This window comes from Pteropus vampyrus, unplaced genomic scaffold (genome assembly GCF_000151845.1).
Source record: "Pteropus vampyrus isolate Shadow unplaced genomic scaffold, Pvam_2.0 Scaffold48, whole genome shotgun sequence".
NCBI lineage: Eukaryota > Metazoa > Chordata > Mammalia > Chiroptera > Pteropodidae > Pteropus > Pteropus vampyrus.
The window spans coordinates 5,319,677-5,336,668 of record NW_011888829.1 but is presented as its reverse complement, the minus strand read 5'-3'; the positions used below and the strand labels follow the sequence as shown (position 1 = coordinate 5,336,668).

Here is a 16,992-nt window from a genome sequence, read left to right as displayed (position 1 = left end):
TTCCATGTGACGTGATTATTCCATGGTCTATCCAAATGCCTCCTTTTATTATGTTTTGTTTGGAGTTATACCTAGAGTTTTAGGTATCTGAAAAAATTCAGAATGAATCCTCAATCGTAGAAGAAAAAAAGACTTGATAGAAAAGATGAAAATGTCCAAGTGAACACAAGCTAAAGGCAAATATAAGAAGAGAGTTTGGGTAGGTAAGTACGTATGTTCCCATGGGAACATAGAGCTGCTGCCAACAAAAACCATGGGAAAAGCTACAGATTCTTTCTATGATTCAGGCTAAAATTGAATTTGTAAAGGAGTCAAAATACACATGAATCATCTTCTCTTTCATCCATCACGATCATTATTATTTCCAAGTCAAAAGCTGGCCAAGAGTCACAACGAAAATGAGCCTGTTGTGACAACTAAAGATGTTCGCCCTAAATAATCTCCCCACTAAGAAATCCTAACAGCTTCTAACATCCACCACAGAACATCTAATTTCCTTCACCTATTAAGACCCTCATAATCTGACACAACAATCTATTCCACCTAACCTGTGACCACGTCCTCATTTTGGTCAAGGTGGTCTTCTCACTACCTCCTACCCATTCATGTTCTTCATAATTCCAAAACTTTACTCACACTCTTTGTCTGTCCTCCTGTGCATTTTCTTTCTTCACTATCCATTTAAACTAATTTATTCTTAAAATCCAGTCCCAGGACCAGAATCCTATTACTAGAGCTTGGCTGAGAGCTAGTCAAGAGGGATTGACCAATGATAGCTGTAGTGTTGCTGATAAGGCCATTGACAGAATCACAGTGAATACAGAATGAGTGGGAGGGAATAAATACCCTCAGGTCTCTCTCCTCCTATGTTCTGATCTCCTGCTGGTACATCACACTGGCCAGAGGGCGACATAGTCAATAGATGTCAGCCTCCCAGGACAAAGAACATAGCAGAGAAGAGTGAAAGGATCTGGGGAGAACCAATGAATAACCAGAATAGATGTTTATTAACATTTGCCCCAGTTTCTTCAGGAAAGAAAACATGGGAGGGGGGAGCTGCCATGTTTACAAGGATATTGGTTACAGAAAGTGTACAAGGTCTTTCATTTTTAATTGATTAACAAAAAGATGGAAAATTAGAGAATCTGTGACTTGGACCAGTAGGTATTTTTGCATTGCATATGCTGACCTCAAGGATTTCTCTAAAAGCATCATGAGAAAAATCCGTGGAACTAGAAGGTTTGTTTACTCAAACCGCAGAATATACTGAATTCAAATTGAACATAAAATTATAATAATGTTCAGTCCTTACCAAGTAACAATTACATTGTTTTATTTTATTTTAAAAAAGTGAAATTAACATTAAATTATCCGGAAGATAATATTTACAGGAAGGTTATGGAACTAAGCCTAGGATTTAAGAAGAAATATTTTACTGGACAGAGAAGGAAAATATATCTTGGTTCCCGAAGACCTCTAGCAACTTGAGGTAGGGGACTCTGACAAAATTGAACTCTGACATTGTTTCAATTTTGTAATACTCCTCTGATTCTTGACCTAGAAAAATATTATGTGGAGCTATTTAACCCATGATATGCCTATAAACCCAGCTTACCGGAATATCTTAATTGCTGTTGTGTTAATGTTTTTAGAAGAGAGCGTGCAGGGCAAAGAATGCTGGACTCCTGTGTCCACACATACAAACGTGCCTATATACACACCAGCATTAGCCATTCAACAAAATTACTCTTGCTTTCCACTACTGTTTCCCAGAAAGGGCCAAGGTAAACGAGTAAAACCAAAACATAAATATGTTGAGGATGTCTTTTATTATAACCAGAAGCATCTTAATATGCTGGGAAACAATATTATACATTATACCAATTTGCTTTGAAAAATCAAGTAGCTGGCTAATCGTCTGAACTCAAATATGTGAGAAATACTTCCTTGGTTTGGAGATTATTCCTTAAACTAGATCTTCTCTTGAGAAGAATTCTCTAACCATGTTTCAGGGATAATACCAGGTAAACTCAAAGGAAGCAAATTCTAGGTCTTTAGGAATGCTATGTGTGAAGTGAAGCATTTAGAGTATCAATTTAGTAACAATATATTCATCCTATTTTATTGGCAAGTTTGCTTGACATTAAACTAGCCTAGATTGGGTTTCTCCAGAACAGAGCCCGAGACTAGGATTGAGGCTAGGAATTTATTTGGAATGCGATATCAGAAAGTATTGCTAGGAGTTAGGGCAGTGGCCCAGGGAAGGGAAAGAAGCCAGCAGAGGATGCAGTCATGAGTATGCTATTGTTGGGGGGAACTGGGGCTCATGTCTACCATGCGACTCTGGGAGATGGTGCGAAGCATACCCAAGAGTTGTCCCACCCAAAGGATGAGAAAGATGGAGAATTTAGTCACTAACTCCCATCTGTCATTAGTTTGAGGGCTGTTCCTAGGGACGGTAACTCCCTGGCACTTCCAGTCTGCCTAGCACCCAGCATCTCCTGTGGTGAAAGGCAAAAGGATGCAGGCATTGGCAATAGAAAGCTGTCCACATGTAGAGGAAAGTTGAGTGCCAAGGGGATGGGAACAGTGCACCAAAAGCAAGGCATAACTGATTATAAACATTCTATTAAAGCGTCCTCTTAATGGGAGGAAACCAAGAGGCCAGCAACTGAGGGTGGCAAAATATGGAAAAGCATAAACTGCAGTCCTTCTGATAGCAGTCCTATTTCTTCCCACACAGGATCCTTGTATGCTTCTCAACCTCCAGACAGTCACCGAAGGACAGGCTCAGGGAGACCTGAGAAAAATTTCTCCTTATCTTTTCAGAAGACGTTGGGATGGGTCAGGAGAGGAGTTTACAAAGCACAGCCAGCAAGAGAATGCAATGTGTTTCTAATCAATGGGAACTCAGTGTCTATTTTCTGAGGAAATAATTTCTTTTTCATGCTGTAAATGTTCATCATTTTGTTTCTCTGCAGGCTTGAAAGCCACAGTATCATCCCTTCAAAGGGAAATACTGAAGCCGAGGTGCTTACTGTGCTTGAATAAAACTTCCACATTTTTTATGGTATGGCCCTATCTCTGCTTAAGTCCCAGCCTTACAAACTTTTTGTACATCTTAACATCAAACTGGACGAGTAGCTAAGACCTGGGTTGTTTGTATTTCCTAAGTTGGGAAATGGATAGGAAAGGAGAGTTTCTCATGCCCTAAGATTCCAGGGTGCTATGAAAAGACGATGGTTGATGTTGATTCTAGAAAACTGGTTCTCATGTAGCTTTTAATTTGCTTTCCTTATCCCCTAACTTTACTGAAGGAAGGATTCCTTTCAACAAAGTGAGAAGGACAAGATTAGAAGTAGTTAACTAGGTGAGGGTGGTAGTAAGTGTTCCGGGCAAGGGAACCTCATTCGAAAAAGACATTAGGCCAAAGTAGTAAGTTCAAGAAAACATGCTCAACATCATTAGTCATTAAGGAATGCAAATTAATACTAAATTAAGATACTACTTTACACCCACTAGAATGGCAACAATTTAAGACTGACAGTACCAAGTATTGATGAGAATGGAGAACAATTAGAACTCATATATAGTGCTGGAGAGGTAAATGATATAATCACTTTGGCAGAGTGTCGTAGTTTCTAATAAAGCTAAGCATATACTTTCCTTATGATTCATCAATTGCAATCCTAGGTTATTAGCCAAGATATGAGAAAATATATGTTCACAAAAGGTCTTGTATAAGAATGTTCATAGCGGCTTTATTCATAATAGCCCCAAACTAAAAATGACCCAAATGTCCATCAACAAGAAGATGGGGAAACAAGTTTTGGTTTATTACCACTCAGCAATACAAAGGATGAATTAATGTACTGATACATGCAACAACATGACTGAATATCACAAACATAACGTTGGGAAAAGAAGTAGACATAATAAAAGGGTATATAAAAATCAAATGTTTCCACTTATATGAAGTTCTAGAATAGGCAAAACTAATCTTAAGTGAAAAAAATCAGTGGTTGCTTTTGGGGGGTTGAGGGGTCACCCGGGAAAAGAAGAGAACCCCTTCTCATAAAATGGAAATCTGGTGAGGTGTATCTAGTTGTCAAAATTGTTCAATTATGACTTGTACATTTCAATGTATTTAAATTTTACCTTAAAAACGGTAAAAATAATGATATTCAAATGGAGGGGCTGGGAAGTGGGTGGTATAGTTGAAACAAGAGTTGTAGGATATTAATAGTTGAAGTTGAGTGAAAATTGGGCTTCATTATACTACTGTTTATCTATGTTTGAAATTTTTCACACACACACACACACACACACACACACACACACACACAGAGGTTTTAAAAAAGACAATAAGAAAAAATCTTTAAAAGGCTTTTATGGAACTAAACAAAGTTCAGTATGGCTGGGTGGAGAGTGTCTTTTCTACTCTTTCATTTCATAGGAATCTTCCCAGACAGGAGGAGACTGAAGACAACGAATCTCTTAGTCACACTCTAGAGCATGGTTACAATGACTAGCTAACACAAATGAGTAATTGTGGTGGGAAAACAGATGTGTATATCTCATGTGTAGACATAACTTACCAAATATTGGTCCTTGAGGAACCTAGCAGCAACTGGAACAGAGATTTAAACATGAGCCATTTAGCTACCACGGACTATGGACGAGTTTACTGGTACAGGCTCAGACCAGTATAATCCCCTTTCTTAACCTGGTAAAGTTCCTGAGGTTTCGGGAATTAAACTACATCACACTCAGTAAATAACTAATTAAAAAAAAAACAAAACCCCTATGTCTTATAAATTAAGAATTCTATGTCTGAAAATACAGAAGAAATATGCTCGATAAATCACCTCTATTTTGAAACAGATTAATGCCGATGCTGTGGGTTTCACAGGAGTCTACATTACATTTCCTACATCTTAATACAATGCCATGTGTATGTGTGTGAAATCAGGGGTCTTTGCTGTAGACTTGTTAGAATGAATTACGGATTTCTTTTTTAGGAAAATGTAAAGTTCCCTTTAATTTAACACATGAAGGAATTGAAACCAGAAGCAGTGAAGTCATTTGTCCAAAGAAAAAAGGGATAAGACCAACACTCAGGTCTTCTGATTTCTTCAAATTGGAATAGACTATTCTGCAATGTGCATGGCTATAAAATACTTTCCACTATCTGCATCCACAATGAATAACTCAAGAGAACTTTAACCTGGAAATTTACAGAACATTATACAAATAGAGTTGTTCAAAAAGTTTCCAGTGCACTAGTAGAAATATTCTTTTGCCCCATGGATTTTACAATCCTGGAACACAGTGACATCTTCAAAAGTGTTTGGAAAATAGATATTACATATATATATAATGTATATTTATCTATTCTACCTTGGACTCTTATTTCCTCTATCTGTGGACTTATGTTCTTTCATCAATTTTGGGAAGTTCTAACCCTTTAATTCTTCAAATATTGCCTTTTTGCTATTTTTCTCGAACTCCAATTAGTATGTTATACTTATCATATCCTCCATGTAGCTTAACTTGTTTCATATTTACCACCTTGTCTCTATGTATTACAGTTTGAGTATTTCCTTCAGATTTAATTCTCTCTTCATCTGCATATATTCTGCTGATTCATTCATCCACTAAGTTATTCATTTCAATAATTACATTTTATTTATAAATGTTCAAATTGGTTCTTTTTGAAATATGCTTGGTATTTTTTATTAGATTTATATTGATTCTTTTTCAGTTTTTATTCCATCCTTAATTTCTTAAAATGGTTGCACTACAATTATTTTATGTACTCTATCTGAAATTTTTCGATATCTAAATTCTCAAGAATTAAAATGTGATGTTATTATTTCCTCCTGACTTATATTTGTGGTATTTTTGTTAATTTCTTCTTATATTTGATGGTATTCCTTTGCAAATCAGAAGGCCTCAACTGGGGATTTGTATTTGTTTCTTCATGGATCCGGGGGTCGGGGGGACTATTGATTTGGGGACCCTGTAGTTCCCTTAAAAGATCCTGGCTTAATGGAAGTCTCACTCTCCATTTTGCAGAAAGCCTAAAGCTTAATCTTCTAATCCCAGTTTGACATTCCCTCCCACCCCTGACCCCGCCAAGGTAATCCTAACCTTTACATTTATTTAAGCAGTTCATTCCAGTTTCAGCTATCTTCATTTTTCCATTTTTAGGAAATGGGAATAGCCTTTATTTCTTGTATGTCAGCAATGTAATGACATTTTATTTAAAATTTATCCAGGTTCTATTCATATTGAAGTGAGAGAGTCATTCTATGTAGTCCACCATAATCCTAGCAGTGAAAAGCATAAGAAATATTTTAACCTATATCAGCTAAGATTATAACTTTGGAAGAAGAAAGAAGGAAAAAATAATTAATAAGCTATGTAGATGTGTTGAATAATGGGATTTGGTTTCTTGTACCATGATTGTACCATGCTCCTTTCTCTGAGGGCTAGAAACAGGAATAGCAGAATAGACATGGTGCTAAAATGGCTTCAATCAAGTTCACCTTAAATAGTGAAAAAGAAAAATATTGTCATACCTAACCACTTAAAATAACTCATGTTTTCATGAAATGATATGCTACTTGAGAATAGGACTAGATTTCTTCCATATGCTCAGGGTCCCAACATAGAATAAGTAAGCACTTTTATATTCCCTGAGGTCCAAAACTGCTATGGTGAAAAGCTCTTTAAAGGGCATGTAGTGTAATATTTAAAATATAGAGACAAATAACTGGGATTACAGTTTTAAGCAATTTATCCTGAGGTCACACAGCTAGTATAATAGATTGTGGAAGCAGACCCAAAGTCTCCTGACTCCAGGCCACGCTTGCATATTACCCCACACTACGCCACTAAAGTGAGTCGATATGAATTGTTCAAGCACGTGGCAAGGCATTGCATACCAAAAAGGGGGAAAGAATGCTCTCTTTGAACTCATTGTTTTTCTTCTTTCCCTTTTATAGAACTGATGACTTCACACATAACCTTGTTTTCTGAAAGAAGCACATATTTTCTATGAATGAAATCCTCTATTGTGTATTTTTAGAAAATAATTTGCAGTATAAGGACACTTTTGGTTTTTTTTTTTTTGGGTTTTTTTTTTGGTAATATTTCAACTCCTCATCTCAGGCTCTAATTAGAGACCAAGAAAAAGCTGATTTGTGTATCGGAATCAAAGTGTCTTCTACATATATAAATAGCAAATGTTATAAAAGAAGTTAAGAGGGAAAGAAAGATATGTGTGAGGTGGGTTAGGCTGGGATTTGAAATTCTAAAAGATAGATCTGCTTAGCTGATGTGGGGGAGGTTTTAAAGGGGTGAAGACTCAGTGTGCTCTGACTTTGTCTACTTTTCTACCTCCCTTCATTTACTGCAACTCCGAGATCTAATAGTCTCATCTGTAAAATGGGGATAGTATGACATATCTCTCAGGACTGCTAGGAGAATTGAAGGAATGAAAATGAAAAAGGTAGCACAGAGCCTGACACCTTGTAAGGCACAGCAGCCCTTACCTTATAAAATTATGATTATATTTGCTGAAACTGAGGCCCGACTGCCAACCCCTTCACATGTGCTTTCTCCTCTGGCCACCAGAGAGCACAGCAACACTGCCCTTCCCAAGCGAGAACTGCCCTGAGTCCCACAGCCTGAGACCTCAGAAATGCTCTGGTTGAGCCACTCTACTAAGAATTTCATCAGAAGAGCAAACCAACTTCTTGAAAAGCATAAGCAGAATATCTGCTTTCCTCCTTGTATGTTAGTTGAGCAAGAAGTGAGCAGGATGTAAATTAAATAGTCACTCAGTGTGAAATTATACACAGATATAGAGATAATACTAGGTTTCTGGCATTAGGAAGTAAGGTAATTTGAGTATTAGCTTTCTTTTTCTTTTATATTTTAGAACACTTTATTATTCTTTTGAAGTACTATTCTATAGGTATAAACATTTCGTTTTATTGTCACCTTGTCCCTCCCCTTCCCTTCCCTTCCCTCCATCTTCTTCCCTTTTGCCACCTACTACAATGGCTATATAAGTCCTCAGATGGAGGACAAGCTGTGGCTGAACCTCATAGACAAGGAGAAAGCCTCTAGTGAGAGGGAATATTGGAGAAGTGGAGGCTCTCAACATCTGGCAACTCTCCTTAAAGACTCCTGAACCAGATTCAGATGAACACACAGCAGTAGAGAACAAAGAACACACTTCAGTTCCTACTTTCTAAGAGGAAAGAGGAAGAGTAAAAGGAATAAGGAGGAAGAGGAGTGGCAGCAGCAGTAGCCTAAATGTTCAAAAGAAAGGTCCAAGAAAAAGAAGAAATTAACAAAAGAATACAAAAATGACAATGCCTCTTAATTCTGAAATAAATGTTAATGGTGGAGATGCAAAAGAAAGCCAAAGAAAAGGAAAAAAAGGAAGAAATGTGAATTGAAGGAATAAAAGAAAAAAGTCTAAGAAGAGTAGAAAAGACAGTGACGGAGACAGTGACTCAAGCTCTAAAGATTCCCCACAGGTCTCTGGAGGACCCCTGGAAGGGTCAATCAAAGCCTGAAAATCCCTCAGGTTTACCTTAGGACCGTGGCCATGTTCTGTTACCTGGTCGAGGCGCAGTTGTGGCTAAATATGTAAATATTGGGAAACTTATCCCACAAAGATACATAAAGAAAATACATCATTTAAATGGTCAGGTTATACAATGAGTTCTGTGGTCCAATGGAGGCCATGTGATTGTGAAAAGAGAACCAGATACACAGGGTTGAAGCAAAGACAGCCCTGAATCCTTTAAACAAGAATACGGACTAACGAGAAAGTATAAAACTCTCACTACAGAGAAGGATGACAAGGATTTTCTTATTGTTCAGCAGATATTTTACTTTATCAACAACAACAACAAAATGGGACACACACACGCACAATCCGAAAAAGCCTTACAGCGCTATCATGATCTTTATTTAATTCTGTCAGTCTTTCCAAAAGAAGTTACTAATTGACATACTGGTAGCAGGCTCCTTGGGTCATTTTAGATGGAATGACCATGATAACTTTGTTTCGAATCTGAAATCATGAATGAAAACCTACGGTGTTAGCGGATGTGATACAGAGAAAGTGTCAGTAAGATAAGACAGCGCTCTTAGCTCTACATTTGCCCCCACTTCCACCAGCCAATGAGCCTGTGGGAAATTATCACTCCTTTATTGAAGGTGTTATGATTAGAAGTGAAAAAAAAAAAAAAACATACAGGAGATCACTGTTAACAAAAATGAAAATTTTGCTGAACAAAGTAAATCTAGAATTTAAAAATCGATTGACTTATATAATCTAGTATGTAGATCACCCTAGAAATTAATGTATTTTGATTCTAGTCTCTACCCCATCATCTCAAAAAACAAGCAAAAAAGTATACTAACCCAAAGACTTGTCTACATGAAAAATTCTGAATATGGTAGAATGTTAAGATGGGATAAAGCTGAGCGGTGGATGTATATTGTTTATATATCATTCCCTATTCTTCTCTGTATGTTTGAAATAGTATATAATTTTAAAATCCTTAAAAAAAATGAAAAAATGATTAGGTGAAGAAGGATAAGAAACGCAATGTGGCAGAAAGAACAGCACGTGCAAAAGCACAGAGAAATACCACTGGAAAGATAGGTAAGAGGAAGGTGCTTAGCCAGGAAGGGAAGAAGAGAAATGGGAGAGCAATCAGTCAAGTTCTAGTGAAAAAGTTAGAAGACATAGCAAACAGAGGTGTCCAGTGGACAGCAGGGGCAATTAAACACTCATTAAACATCCTAGGGAAAGGGAGGAAACTATTACTTGCTGAACATGATAACAGAGCAGGCATTTTACATACACTGTCTCATTTAATCCTCCCTTACAATCCTGAGCTATATATCATTATGCCTGTTTTACATATGAGGACCCTGAAGGTCAGAGAGGTTAACTAACTTGACCAAGACCACACAACTAGTAAATTGCAGAGCCAGGAATCTGTCCATATATGTCTGTTTCTAAAGCCGGTGTTCTTTTTAAAAAATCATTTTTTTAAGTATAATTTACATACCATAAATTTTACCCATTTTTAGCATACAATTTAATAGTGGTAGTGAGTTTCATACAATTGTTCAACTATCACCACAATCCAATGTTGGATTCTTATTGGAATTCTACTCATTTTTTTCTACCATCGCTCAGACTTCACTTCTTCCATTATGTATCTAAACTTCTCACATCCCTTCCAACTTCTTCTCACCCCCAGGCCCTGCCCCACACACTTAAGCACTCCTCTTCCACCAAAACAGCCCGTGAGTCCTCGATAATTTCACTTACACTTATATTTGTTGAACTGTTATTAATAGTTCACAAGTTGGTCTCTCTCCTACTGGGCCATGTTCCTTGAGGTCAAGGGCGATGTCATTTATCTATATTTCTTCCTCCTGGCACAGTTTATGGTAGTCACTAAAAGTATTGTTAATTTACTTCCTAACACAAGTTCTTAAATATTAGGAGATGTTCAATGAATAATTGGTTACGTTTTGGTTTGATTTGCTGGTTGAGATCAGAATCTGTACATTTCTGAAGGTTTTACTTGTTTTCTCATTTTTTCTTTTCTTTTTTTTGCTCTTATTCTTCCCCCATTTTTTTGAAAAGGTAGAGATGCAACAAAGCATCTTCTCAGTCTAGACTCATATAAGGAAATATATGAGTCTAGACTGAGAAGACTATAAATATATATATATATATATATATATATATATTTGCTAAGTTTACCTTTTTGGGAGATATATTTTCACAATATTTGCTAAATGTTGGTCTGTTATTAACATTTTGCCTAATATAGTTGGGTTTGGAGCTGAGAAAACAGGTTCTTTCTTCTTGGTCTTAAAAATAATTTTCAACAGAAGAAAAGTTTTGGCAAGATATAAATGCCTGGCCTTTTCATACTTGCTTAAAGTTTCAAAGGTGAAGAAATGCAAGTCATTTGGCACTGCAGTTCTCTGCTTCAGCTGTCATTAAGAGAGCACAGGTCACAGCAACCTGAGTTTCAGGACATCTCTCACCAAGAATCACCAAGCATCTGAGACTTTGCCATTACTCACCTTATAAAACGTACTGGTCTACAGACCACCACATATGCAAGTAACCTTTCTTGCTAATTTTTACATCCTGTCGTCCCTATTTTTCTTATCTGACACTCCACAGAGAGATGATGTCAGAGACTAGTTAGGATACTCAACTGGCACAAAAAGACCAACATTCAGTTGCTGGTACCACCTGATGGTTACAAGGCTGGTGACAAAGTACTTAATGTCACTGATTATTCTTTAATTGAAAACTCACTAATAAATGAAGCCAGTGTAGCTATTTTCTAAATTTATTTAATAACGATTCTGGGAGAATTCAAGAGGGAAACAAAGAGCTTTGTCTCGCTCATGTTGGAGTCACAAATCTATAGGTAAAGCAGCATCTCTCTGGACCTAACATAGCACTTAGAAGTAGCTGTAACACAACAGCTTCCAAAGCCACCGAAGAGCATTCTGTTAAAAAATTCTGAAATATCAGGTAGCCTAGAAAATACTTATGGCACAAGGAAAAGATGTTTTACATAACGGCTTAGTTTAGATGCTTAAGATGATTTTATTTGTAAATAGATTGCCTTTTGTCTGCTGTTGTGATTTTTTTTATACTACTTTAGATTTAAATTTTTTCCCCTCTGTGTATTTTTTAAAGCCTTTAGGCTTCATGTTATCTCAACTCGCTAGCATCTGTGGCCTGGCACTTGTTTTGACTAAGCAATCACATGTCTTTCCCTACACAGTACAGCCTCTGAAACCTTATCTGCTAGGACCAGACTTTCCCTGCTCTAGGAGGGCCTCCCAGTTGCTTGCTGTACCTATTTTTCTCCAGAAAATCTATCACTGAGACTTCGTTATATCAAAATTTATTGAGGTCTTTCCGTGTGTCAACTTATTCAAATAATATAACTTTATAAGATAGGTATCATTACTATGTTCATTATACAATGAAGAAATGAGGCAAGGATGTTAGGCAAGTTGTCCAAGATCACATGGTTAGTAGAGAACAGAGCCAGATTTGAAACCCAGGCAGACTGGCTCCAAGGTTCACATTCTTGCCCATTATTGTGTTGTTTTTTTTTTTTTTTAACCTCTGAATCACATTTTCACCCTGTTAGACAATTATTAGTCCTCTGTAGTACACTTGCATAGAAATTTAGCCTGGGAGTTAGGAAACTTGGATTCTTGTTCTGTGTTTTAACTTGGGAGGGAACAGAATTCGAGGTAGGGAAAATGCCTGTACAAAGGGAAGAAGATGGAAGGTCAATGTTAGGAGCGATGAAAAACCACTGCAGTGTTTTAAGCTAAGTGGAAGGTGGGGGTAGGGGGGGTGGGGTTAGCTGTGACAAAGTGCAAAGATATTCTACCAATATCACTCCGGTTACCCAAAAGAAAGCAAAAGTAGATTTAGAAAAATTTTTTAGGCATCTACTGAGAAAATCTAGGCAAGAGGTGACTGTAGCTTGGGCAAAGGAGTGTGTGTGTGTGTGTGTGTGCACGCACGCGTGCATGCTTGTGCTCACACGTGGGAGTGAGGGGGATGGAGAAAACATATTTTGAAACTTAAGTGAAATTCATTTTGATTATGTTGTGCAAAGAGATTTTACAAAACATTCCAGAAATTACATTTCCAAATAAGCATTACTGCCTTCAAAGTATCATATTGGGAGGTTATACACCATTTCCGTGATGCGTCACGGTTCTAAACAATTCTGAAAAGCCATCTTTAGAACTTCCTTCAGAACTAGATTATGAGCCAACCTAGAAAAATAGGCCAATTGCTACATATGTATATAGTCATACTTCGTAAGTCCCCAAAACAATGTGTAATGTTGTTAAATTGCTGCAGGGTTTATAAGGACTTCCTTTTATGACTTTGACCTTCCAATGTATACAGTGAGGTCACTTTTTTAAGAAAATTAGCAAATACAATGTGGGGGGAAAAAAGCTAAGTCACCTGATTCTTCATCGAAAAAGAGCGAGCCAATTCAGGAAACTCAAGGCAGAAGAAATTCTTAGACAGTCAGGGGATTTTTTTTTTTTTTTTTTTTTAGAGAGCAGATAACAAATATATTTTAGAAGACTGACAAATTCCCCACAGACGGGAAAAAAAAGAATGACATTATATCAGTCAGTTTTAGGAACAGTGGGAAGCATAATGGGCAGAGTTCAAATTTCAGAACCAAGACCTGCAGTCCAACTCTAGTTCTCTAACTAGCTGTGCAGGCTTGGACCAGTTCTCTCTCTGACCCCTACCTTCCTCATCTGTAAAAGGGAGATACATACGCCAGGAGTTTTGTTAGGTTTTATTAATGGAGCCCCGATTCCAACCCCTCCACTAATTTTCTCTCACCTAACCACCTTTTCTTCAGGTTAAAGAACAGGAAACGCTGAGGGAAGCAGGAGTTAAAAAAGGGCATCCTTCAGGCTTTCAGGTGCTTTCAGGCTTACCTGGCTTCACCTTGCTTAGCTCTGTAATACCAGGGCACAGAAAAAAGAATTCCTGGCTACTTTATCAGCCTCAAGCAAAGAAGGGCTGGCCAGCCCACACTCAGTACCTGGGTTCAACAGACATTCCCAGAGAACCCTGTCATTTAAGGAAAGAGACAGCCCATTTAAATACCTGAATCTTTTCAAGATAATGAAAAAAACTCAACCCACAAGAGTAGGAGATTGGTTGAACTGTGAGACATAATACCAGAAGGCATGCTCACATGATGGAATTACGTATTGAAGACTATTAAATGACATAGGGAAATGTTCATTAAAAATTTAGTAAATATTCCTGCAAAAGAGAATATATATACTGTGGATTTCAGTCTTTTTAAAATAATTGATTTAAAGGGAAAAATAGTAGGAAATAAAAATTGTTAGTAAATTTTGAGTGGTAGGATTATAGACATTTTAAATTTTGTCTTTTCTAAACCTCATACAATAAGTGCAATATTTGTTAATCTCAAGTTATAATAACAAGATATGGCATCTGAAAAACAAGCTCCACAGGGCAGAAATTCTGACTACTTTGTTCACTTCCACAAAACGAAAAACAAAAAACAAGCATTTAAGGAAATGTGTTTTTTTCTCTAAGCAGTAGGGTAAAGAATCTGTAAAAGGGAAAAATGCCTCTTGATTTTCTGCAAGTTTCCTCCTTCTTTAACTTGGTTCCTCACTCCAAAGAGTAATTTATTTTTTTCCCCCAGAATTAAGAGTGTGTGTGTGTGTGTGTGTGTGTGTGTGTAGGAGGGGGAATCAACTTGGCTCTTTTCCTGCCCCAGGATACTCAATGTTAAGACTCAAAGTAGGGAATTTCACATAATTCAGACTTCCTGATATCAGAGGCTCCTGGCCCTGCCACTGGGTCTGTCCTCTCTCTGGCCTTCACTTCCTGACAGTTGCCTCTCTGGGTAGCAGCGAAGTAACTGAGGAAATTCCTGTCCTATAACTTCTGTAGTCATCCAGGAAAAGAGAGGAAAGCACAAGGCCCAGACTTTCTTGAGTTCTTAAAGGAATACTTAAAAGTAGTTAAAACACTCTACATTTATCATTTCTGTAATTGTTAAGAAAAACTACCATTTACTGAATGCTTTCCATGAGCCATGTACACGCTGCATTATCTCATTTAATTTTCACATTGGCCACTTAGGTATTATTCTTATTTCACAGATAAAAACACAGGCTGAGGTCAAACACTGTATCTTCAGACACTGCAAATCTATTTCAAAATTGCCTCCATTACTCTTCACACTACTCTGTAAGGTGAGGATTCTGTTTTAACATGTGAAATGAAAGGATAGATGGCTTTAAACTGAGTCTTCATGGCTGATCCATAAGAGCATTTCTGGTTTTTGGTTTCAATAAAGGGGCTCTGTCATTAGTAGGGCAACAGTGGAAGCCCAACATCGGCCTATTACACTAGATTATGAGTGGCAGATTTTAATCCGACCCTGAAGAAGGTAGGGTGTGGTGGGAGACTAGATACTAGCAGCAAACAACCAGATTGTGATGTATGTTGACAAGAGGACCAACCAAGTCTGGAGTTTGCTGGAAGGAGAGAGCCAATGGCACAATAGTCTAGTTCAGTGGAAGATGTTTTGATGCTTAGTGGACCAACTCAACTTTACCCGCAAAGGCTAGGGGCTCTGTGTAAATACCTATGAAATTATTTTGGCTAGGTATGTATGCTATCATGAAATAGCATTTTATTCAGATCCTGAATAAGAGAATCTTACTAATCCTTGAAATACCATATGTGTTAATATCGATTTTTCAATATATGCACATAAAAGAAAGACAAAGAGACAACGTGGCTATAATAAATTAATGTGTTTTTCACTTCTTGTTTGGATGGAAGTGGGACTACATCAAGAGTTGTTTGAAGTAAAATAGTGAACTGAGACACTTAGTTATTTTCTATACTGCTTGCTATATCAGATTCAAATCCTCACAACTGGTCTTAATGGAAGTTAAATTTAAACAGTAATCTTGACTTAAAAATTTTTTATTGCTTTTTTGGAGAAGTAGGGAAAAAGAAGCAAAATAAATAAATAAGAAAAAGCATTTTCCTAGAATTATCAATTAGCAACCTTGGACCCTTGTCCCAGCTCTGCCCCGCCACCCACCCCCCCACAACCTGCTATGTAATTTTGAATAAATCTCTTAAATTTCAGATTCCTCACCTGCACAATGAGATCCTCAAAGGCAGGTGATATCTGATATTGTTAATTGACAAGCGAGCATTCCACGAGTATTCCTAACAATAGTAAAACTACATCCAATGAGCAAGTGCCCTAAGTGCAGATTAAGTATCCAGAAAGGTCAAAATGCTCTAAGACTCTGGCATTTGTGAATGGCTGTCCTTCTAAGAAGGATAAATGAGATAATGAACTAACTACAAAAGTCTTAATGAATTCAATATACAGTGTCACAGACTTAAACACATGGAAAGATTATCTTTTCAAATGTACGTTTAAGTATTCTGAGGCCCTGCCCGGCAAGCACAAATCTTCTGGACTAGCTATAGTGGATGAAATAGGAAATACTCCAAAGAGGATAGTGAACTCTAGGTAAGACAGCTTCTAGAAATCAAGAAGGGGAATTTCCCATGTGGTCAGGCAAACATACCATTCCTTATCTTGCTCATCAACTCAAAAAAAAAAAAAAAATTCTGACATTTATGCTTCAAAGCCTGTGTGGTGGTAGTTCAGGCCTGCTTAGAAGCTGATAGGGCCTTGCAGGCTTCGGGTATTTTTCATAAGTTTCTCTTGTTCAGTAATTGTGACTTCCAAATTTGTATTTCTCTTTCTCATTCCACTCCATCCTCTCCCTTCATCTGTTCTATAAGCTTTTAGTGCATTCCACTTACCACTTTTCTCTCCTAACCAAAAAAGTGTCATGAAATTGTTTAAGGGGAATCCCTACAAAAGTACTAAGAGAACGCGCGGATGAGTTGCTGATCATAAATCGAGCACTTTAAAGTCTTTAATCACGATTTAAAACAAAACCATGAGGAAAGCAGAAACTTTCTTCTGTGAGAATTGCCCACCTTCATCCCGGATTGAAGTTTTCCACGAGTGAAAGAAGGCATCACCTCATCACTTCCAAGATTTCGCCGACACTTCTACATCGGCAGGTATCTCCCTCATAACGCGAAACGCTTTTTAGCACCTCAGCCGCTTAAGGGGTCCCCAACTATTAAGTGTTTTCATTGTGAGGACTATAGGCTCGCTGCTTTATTTTCCTGCTTCCCCAGGCCTAAGCCCGCCCACAGGCGTCGAAGCCAGCTTCTTACTGGTCTGAACATGTGCTCGTCTCCAGAGAGAGCCAATCATAGCCTTATTCTTTACCCCAGGGATTTGGGAAACGGAAAAGACCTCG

At 37.5% G+C, this 16,992-nt stretch overlaps 1 long non-coding RNA gene across 1 annotated transcript in view; it reads right to left on the bottom strand.

Moving 5' to 3' along the window:
• The window catches only part of LOC105291640, a 39,021-nt gene extending 22,158 nt beyond the window's left edge, over nucleotides 1–16,863 (bottom strand). The window contains exon 1 of the long non-coding RNA XR_002780178.1: nucleotides 16,661–16,863. This is a non-coding gene — a long non-coding RNA (uncharacterized LOC105291640). The remainder of the gene's footprint in view (nucleotides 1–16,660) is intronic.
• Between the last annotated feature and the right edge of the window lie 129 nt (nucleotides 16,864–16,992).